Source organism: Lissotriton vulgaris, chromosome 7 (assembly GCF_964263255.1).
Source record: "Lissotriton vulgaris chromosome 7, aLisVul1.2, whole genome shotgun sequence".
Taxonomy (NCBI): Eukaryota; Metazoa; Chordata; class Amphibia; order Caudata; family Salamandridae; genus Lissotriton; species Lissotriton vulgaris.
Window position 1 is genome coordinate 202,707,502 of NC_141695.1, and position 6,000 is coordinate 202,713,501.

The window sequence follows — 6,000 nt, forward strand, 5'->3', positions numbered from 1 at the left end:
CATAACCTCTAACGGCCCCATATGTGCACATTCCAGACTCCCCAGATAGAACATGACAGACCCTCATGTACATCCAGCAGACTTAACATGATCCCAAACAGAGCCTCATGTATCATTGATAGACCATGATACAGACACCACAGCCTATAGTCCGGGCCGCTGGAATTATTTGACATGAGAGCACCAAATTATGAGCCAGGGTTGACTAAATTATGAGGCAAGAAAAGGCAAATTGTGCAGCACAGCGTGGCACATCTTTATATACCGTTGTTTTATTATTTTGTCATTTTTACTCTTAGTAATACTGTCTGGGGAAATATTTCACCTCATTAGTACCAATTTAACAACCGAATACAGAAAAAAACGGATAGATGAACAGTTAAGCTTTGTAAAAGTTCTTCCACTCAGCGCAAACCTACGTCTCCATAGTTTTAGTTACTTTTGATCCGTTTGAGGTAGAAACAGGTTTTTTTTCTCGTTAAAATCTGCAGATTATGCAGTTGATGACAAATTATGTGGCAGATGCGGCAAAATTATAATGATGCAAAAAAAGCCACAGAATCACAAAATTCCAGTATTGGTATTACGGATACCCTTATGTAACTCAGAACTGACCCTGATGAGGCTCCACCTGTCCTTCACTTTGGCCTAACTAACCCTGGGCGTTGTTCGCGAAGTAGCGCTACGCGTAGCTACGCAAAGTGCATTTCGCACTACGCGAGCTACGCATAGCACTACGTGAACTGCGTAGTAGCCTGTTCGCACTGTGGAAGATGCCTTTTTCAATTATTGCACAGCGCGGACAAGCATCCGGCACTGTGCAATCTATTAAAACGGCGTCTTGAACTGTGCGAGCTGTAGTTTTCTGCATCTTGAGTAGATTTTTACTCGAGCGGCAACTTTCTCAACGCGGACTAGTAGTGTCTCATCGCTAGCGGTCGCGAGCTTACGCGACCACTCGCAATGACAAACCTGACCTCCCCGCGTTGAGAATCTTGCCGGGAGGTTTATTTTCCACGCTTGCGATCGGCAACTTGATGTTGCTGATCGCGAACGAGGAAAAAGTCTTGCCGGAATGTTATTTTGCTTGCTCTCGGTCGTCAACTTGGCGTTGAGGACCGCGAGCAAGCAAAAAATGACCGCGAGCAAGCAAAAAATGCCCGCTACCCTACGTGTTTGCACTGTGCTACGTGCAATTCGCGTAGAGCGAAGTAGCGGAAACTTCGCGAGCATAGCATAGTGCTTTTCCCAGGGTTAGCCCTAACAAGCCCAAAGAATTTAGACCCCACTTTCACCTTGTATAGACCTCAGCAGCGCACAGTGATATAGACCCCAACGGCCCCCTCTCTCCAGCCCCAGGAGACCCTCATATAGCATACATAACATATGTTTATATAGATCCTAAAAGACTCGTTATAGAACCTTAACAACTCCAAATAGCCTTCAGTAGGCACTTGTATAGCATTCAACAGACCCACACACGGTGCACAAAATACCCTAACACCGCACGGCCCTCGCCGGACCTTCACAGAGCCCTCGGTAAATCCTCACACAGCCCACAATAGACCCCCTCTCAGCTCACTATAGAGCCTCGTCTGGCTTCTCAGTTAAACTCTAGGCGCATGTTGAAGTTTTCTTAAACCAGCAAACATGTAATAGAATCCCTCATACAGATGTTCTTGCAGCCGTCACCACACCCTCTCATCCCGACTCTCACATAAACGTCTGCTCTGCCTCAAGTCTAGAGGTCTCTTCCCCTCACCACACCCGCAAGCACCTGGGTGACGTGCTATATTATATACATTAGAGACTCTTAAACGGTGAAGCTGTCTCACGCCTCCCTCCTCTCTCCTACGGCTGCCCTCAACGCTATGACGCAGACTTTGGGTGAAAAACTATCTGACAGTATGACAACTCTCCATGGACAGTGCCCGGCAGCATCTCCGGAGCCGGGCGTCTTGGATGAACTGCTGATGTGAAAGAGACGACCTTTGGGGCCGGAGCGGGAGGGCCCGGCTCTTGTAGGCTTTGTCAGCAAACGTCGGATTCACTTTCCTGCCTGATCCGAGGCCTGTAAACCTGTATCATGGAGGCAGCTGGTAAAGCCACACAGGCAAGCCACGTGCTCCACGCGTCACTGGCGGCGGCACCTGCCTCTGGTAGATGCGCAGGTATGTCCATGACAGGGAAGGTTTGTACCTGCCCCAAGTGCGCACCAGGACCACATTAGCCACCTCAGAGATTCAGTGGAGGCAGATGGACGCGGACTGGGTGGTATCCGAATGCCCCCAGGAGCCTGGGGAACCTAAGGTATGCGCCACTCCGCCCCTATGACTGAAGAATGTGTCTGCTATTCCTCCTACCGTTACACAAGACAGAAGGGAACATGTACAATGAAAATGGGGTGGGGAGGGCTGTAGCAGTTGCAAAGTAGGGAAAGGCGTAAATCGCGCAATTTCCTAGTGCGGGAACCCGCGAAATGACGTGGAAAATGTGCCAAATTATGCAGAGCCCCCACATAACTACGTGACATTTTGTGACAGTGACAAGCAAGCATAGCACTTACAGCTGTATTTAAAACAATGCCTCCTGACATCCAAATGCACAACTTACACCAAGCGCGGCTCCCATGCTCCCGCGAGTAGTATTTTTACATGAATGGACTTCAAATTATGCAAATTTAACGTAATAGCGTAAATAAGTGAATTTTGCGTCGTAAATGTTGACGAAAACAACGCTCAGGCCTACTGTATAGCACTGCTCATTGTATCGACGTTGGCATGTCACAGCATAGCCTAGTATTACATAGAGTAGCATAGCACAATAGAACATAACCGAAGATAGTACATCAGAACATAGTGTAAAGTAGTGTAATGATTACAACGCATTTTATCGAATAACATATATTGTAATATAGTCCAACCGAACGGAATGAAGAATAACAGAACCTAGTATACATAACACAGCCGAATACAGGTCAAGTTATGACATTATATACTATGATATAAAGTGTAGCATATCCTAAAAGAGTCGAGTAAGATTACTCAAAAGCACTTAACAGTTCAACACAACATGAAATGCGTCATAGAATAGCCGGGCACGTCGCACCACAACTTAAAACATAACATGAACTAATCTTCCATAACAAATCTAAAGAAAATAGAACATGGTCGAGCAAAACACAGCATCGCGTATGTCAAGTCAAGATATCTTTATTCGACTTTAACCAAGTCATACAAGCGTATGCTATAAAAGTCTAACACTGTTTAGATAACGCACCATGACATGGCCTAACAAATGTATGCGAAATTTAACAATGTTTTCAACGAGTTGAAGTGCACTTAGAATGGACATAAACAGATACCACAATAGCTCATAACGCAGCACGCGCTCTCGCAATCCAAGCAGCTCGAGGACTGTACCTGGGCGTGTCGCAGCCTCCAGTAAGTGAGGCTCTTCTCTCCAAACAGCGCATCAAGCTCCTGGAGTGTTCTAGGCGCCTTGGGCTCGAAGCAGGCTCAGCCCCGTGGCATGTTCAGCGAGGCAGGGCTCTTGTGGGCTGGGCTCGGTTCCTGTCAGCTGTGAGATGCGCTCTCCCACAGCACGCTTTCGCCGGGCCGGGCCCCTGTCAGCAGCGCTGTGTTCCTGTCATCTGTGAGTAGCTGTCCACAGCACACTCTGTCAGATTGAATTCCTTTCAGCTGTGAGATGCGCTGCCCCCCAGCAGGCTCTGGCACAAGCGGGGTACTGTCTCTTGAGAGCAGCTCTGTCCTACAGCGTGCTGTAACAGGTCTAGCGCCTATCCGATGTGAGATGTTCTGCCCTGTAGCGCTATAAGGCTGGACTGGGCTCCGCCTTAGCTGTGAGATGCTATGCCCTGCACAGCTCTCTGGCCGGACTGCGCTCCCGCCTGCTGTGAGATGCGCTGCCCCCCAGCAGGCTCTGGCACAAGCGGGGTACTGTCTCTTGAGAGCAGCTCTGTCCTACAGCGTGCTGTAACAGGTCTAGCGCCTATCCGATGTGAGATGTTCTGCCCTGTAGCGCTATAAGGCTGGACTGGGCTCCGCCTTAGCTGTGAGATGCTATGCCCTGCACAGCTCTCTGGCCGGACTGCGCTCCCGCCTGCTGTGAGATGCGCTGCACCCCAGCAGGCTCTGGCACGAGCGGGGTCCTGTCTCTTGAGAGCAGCACTGGCCGACAGCGAGCTCTGACACGGCTAGCTTGAGCGTCTGTCTCTTTGATGAGCTCTTTCTGACAGGGCTAGCTTCTGTCTCTTGTGATTAGATCTTTTCCTCAGGATGCTCTGGCAATACACGCGTCTATCAGCTGTGCGATGTTCTGCTATGCAGCGCTCTCTGGCAGGACTGCATTCCTTTCAGCTGTGAGATGTTCTGCCCTGTAGCCCTTTCTGGCAGGACTGGACTCTCGTCTGCTGTGAAGTACTCTGCCCTGTAGCGCTCTATGGCTGGACTGGACTCCGCCTTAGCTGTGAGATGCTATGCCCTGCAGCGCTCTCTGGCAACAGGGTTCCTGTCAGCCCCGAGGTGCTCTCAAGCGCTTTCTGGAAGGACTGGGCTCCTGACAGCTGGATCCTCTCTGCTTCACCCAAGTGACCGCCCTCAGCCGTCGGGTGACGACAAGACTGGGGGGAAAGAACCGACTCATGAAGCATGTTTTTCCCTCCAGAGATTAGGTGCACGTCGGACTCTGCCCATCTCGTAAAATATCTGAACCCTACGAGTCATCGCGGGAGGGACTTGGCACTGTTTCTACCTTCACCGGATGGATTTAGGAAAGCTTTATTCATTTTATGATCAAACACAACCGGGAATCAATTAAGAGAGTCAATAAACATGTTTGTCTGTATAATAAATAAACAGTCATGATACGGTTACTACTTCTATTATTTATAATAATTACAATCAAACCTATACAAATTGTGAAGGCAAACGCTAAATTCGGATTTAGATTCCCCTGAACGTAATGTTCCTGCTCCGCCAGCAAACAAAAGGCAGACCCTGGCCATGTTGGTAGGACCCCAGAATCAACTATGACAGGTGTTCTTTGCTGTGCTTCCAAGGGGCACAGCAGTGGCGACGAGGATGTGCGATTCACCATTTCAGGCCACTAGTACACAACAACCAGTTTTAAGGCGGCATCTACAACTAAGATTTAAGTGTTAGAATGTTGAAGAGATTTTTTACAAAGATCTTGACTAGACTCGGGCCCAAATATCCAGGTGTAGAGCTTACAACAGTGTCACATACAAATTCTACAAAGCAGAACGTTGTCACTCTTAGGCATTCCTGACACCACACATGGACAAAATGTGGCAAATCTTCCCTGTGTAGTCTGTGTGTTGATTAAATACCAGCCCCAGGTTGTCCATGCCCCGGGTGTGTGTCCATGTCCTGGATGTCCATCAAAGGGTGTCGTCTAGGGACCGCTGACCTGTTTAGTTCTGTACGGGGCTCTTAAGGCCAGGAGGAGACCTGCATTACTCGGTCTTGTAGCGTTCTAATCTAGGACCCTGATCGATACTGTGACCTTATGCCCCTATTCGGCTATGAATCCATTTATTCCCTATATTGGCATAACCGTTCAAGTGCAATATTCATAAACTCGTCTCTGGCCTCACACGAACAGAGCCACATTTCAGAATCGCTTTCTCTGCCACTTCCTTTGCAACCAATTAGTGCAATGACATAGCAGAAGTTACTATCTGAGATTCCTAGATTAACACTCCGAGTTCTTCAACAAGATAAAAACTCAGCAACCTGGAAATCCCCGCTTGCTGTGTTTTGATTAGTAATAGAACTCGAATGAGCACTGATAGACGATCGCTTCCTAGTGACATCTTTATTGACGTCTTATGTCCAAAAACTTACGTCAAACAAGGCACCTTTCAGGTATAAATATTACCAACGTTGCCTTAAGCAAACGCTGTCTGCTGTTGTTTTCGCTGAAGCTATCAATGCGATCGCTGAAGAAGCTGTCATG

At 48.3% G+C, this 6,000-nt stretch overlaps 1 protein-coding gene across 1 annotated transcript in view; it reads right to left on the reverse strand.

Moving 5' to 3' along the window:
- Window positions 1-3,800, reverse strand: part of LOC147701193 (free fatty acid receptor 2-like) — a 102,334-nt gene extending 98,534 nt beyond the window's left edge. The window contains exon 1 of the mRNA XM_086928592.1: window positions 3,423-3,800. The gene's annotated coding sequence lies outside the window, so the exon portion shown is untranslated. The remainder of the gene's footprint in view (window positions 1-3,422) is intronic.
- Window positions 3,801-6,000: the final 2,200 nt, after the last annotated feature.